Raw genomic sequence first — 2,084 nt, 5'->3', positions numbered from 1 at the left:
TAACCAATGCATTCCTGGTTTCCTCTATCTGTATAAGGGGGAGCTATTCATTAGTATTAATAAATTTGCAAGTTATGTCTTTATTATATAAAATTGTTGGTGAACTTATATTTTAATAATACAGAGGTTCACAATTAGGCTGATTTATGACAGTTAAATATACTGCAAGGCTGAAACCTTTATTTTGAGAATCTTTATTTTGCTGAAATGACTTTCACAAAGGTTGATTTTTATATCACACTTAACCAAGAAAACCATCCCTCCACACAAGAGCCAGAGTGGTATAAAACCTCTCCTATGAGAGTGAAATACTTTATAGAACATTAAAAACAGACAAATAATGGAACGTTAGAGAAGCACACAAATAGAGAGATACCCTGAACAACAAATCATGGAATTTCACAGTCTGGGAATTTATTAGAAGCATAGGAAACTCCCAAAATATTTACAATTAAAAATAGACTTAAGTTACAGAAAGTGCTATTGAGTATGTATTTCCTGATATTTAAAGGGGAGTTAATTTTATCTGGAGAGTATAAGAATTCCCTCATTACTAAAGGACTTTACCTGAGAAAGCATGAATGTCCATACACATACATACAATATTAGACAGCTTAGTTATGCTAAGACATAACCTCTCTATTTCAGTGAATAATTTTTGTTGTTATCAAGTCTGCTGATTGGCTCATTTTAGTTATGGCCATCTCTATTCTATATCTTCTTGATCTTAAACCCAGTAAGTCAGAGTAATTTAGATCTGGAATATATTGTTCTCATGGCCTAGGGCAAAAATGTAGGACCGAAAAACAACAACACAACAAACAAACACCCCCCACCCCCAAAACAGACAGAAACAAACAAAAAGGAAGCACATGTAACCTTTCTGTTTGGGTATGGCATACATGACGAGTGCCCATCATCCACCTCAAAGCGGCATGGCCAGTCCTGCAAAGGAGATGGGGAAGCACCCTCCTCTTACTTGGAAGCATAGCAACTCACATGCAGACAATAGGGATATCTCTTCCTTTTAGAAACGATTAAGCAGAGTTGGTAAATTTTAATCCAATCTCACAAAGACACCTGTGTGTGAATCATCCAACAAAGGGTATACTTCTCATGGCAACATGTAATTTTAGTCATTCAAAATAATTGTTTTTCTTATAATTTGCAAATTAAAAAACCTGTCAGATATTTTCTATCTGTATTGGCACTTTGGTGAATATATTCTTGTGTCTAGACTAGGTAAACTGGGTCCTTTGAGATTGCCTAAAGAAATTCTATGTATGACACTCTATATAAAAATATTTTTTAAGTGGGGAATTAAAATGTGTTTAAGGAACTATGGTACCAAGTTGAAATTTCAGAATATTGCTCAAAATGTAATACAAAAAATAACATTGTTATAGAATCTGTCTAAACCCTAGAAATTTTCCAAAGAAATAAGTTTCAATGGCCCGGATTTTTGTTTACTAACTTTTACTAACCCTTTAGCCTAGAGAATAAGCAGGATATGAGAGCCAAACTAGAAAATTGGACTTCAAAGACATCCTTAAGGCAAGAGGAAAGAAAAAGCAAAAACAAATACCGTATTTTCGGCATATAAAACGACCCCCTAATTTTACAGTTAAATCATAGGTTTAGGCCTATATTCGCTGTATAAGACTACCCCTCACTTCCGAGGCAACACCAGTTTTTTTTTGTGTTTTTTTTTTAATAAACCGCCTCTCTGACTCTGGCCATTCTGAGCAAGCTTTTTACTAGAACACAGTTTACATGTTCTGAACCCTAAGCTACACTGTGTTCTAGTAAAAAGCCTGCTCAGATTGGCCAGAGTCAGAGAGGCTGTCTATTAAAAAAAAAGAACTGGTGTTGCCTCAGAAGTGGGGGGTAGTCTTATACAGCGAATATAGGCATAGACCTATGTTTTAACTGTAAAATTAGGGGGTCATCTTATACGCCAGAAAATACGGTAGACAAAGAAGGCTTTGTACCAATAGTTATAGCAATCATATTGGCTACTGAAGGGCATAGTGTATCTTGTGTCCTTGTACCTGATGTTGGCCCAGTTGGGATTCCCAGGATTT

Source organism: Pipistrellus kuhlii, unplaced genomic scaffold (genome assembly GCF_014108245.1).
Source record: "Pipistrellus kuhlii isolate mPipKuh1 unplaced genomic scaffold, mPipKuh1.p scaffold_m20_p_12, whole genome shotgun sequence".
In the NCBI taxonomy this organism is placed as follows: domain Eukaryota; kingdom Metazoa; phylum Chordata; class Mammalia; order Chiroptera; family Vespertilionidae; genus Pipistrellus; species Pipistrellus kuhlii.
This window is presented reverse-complemented; position numbering follows the sequence as displayed.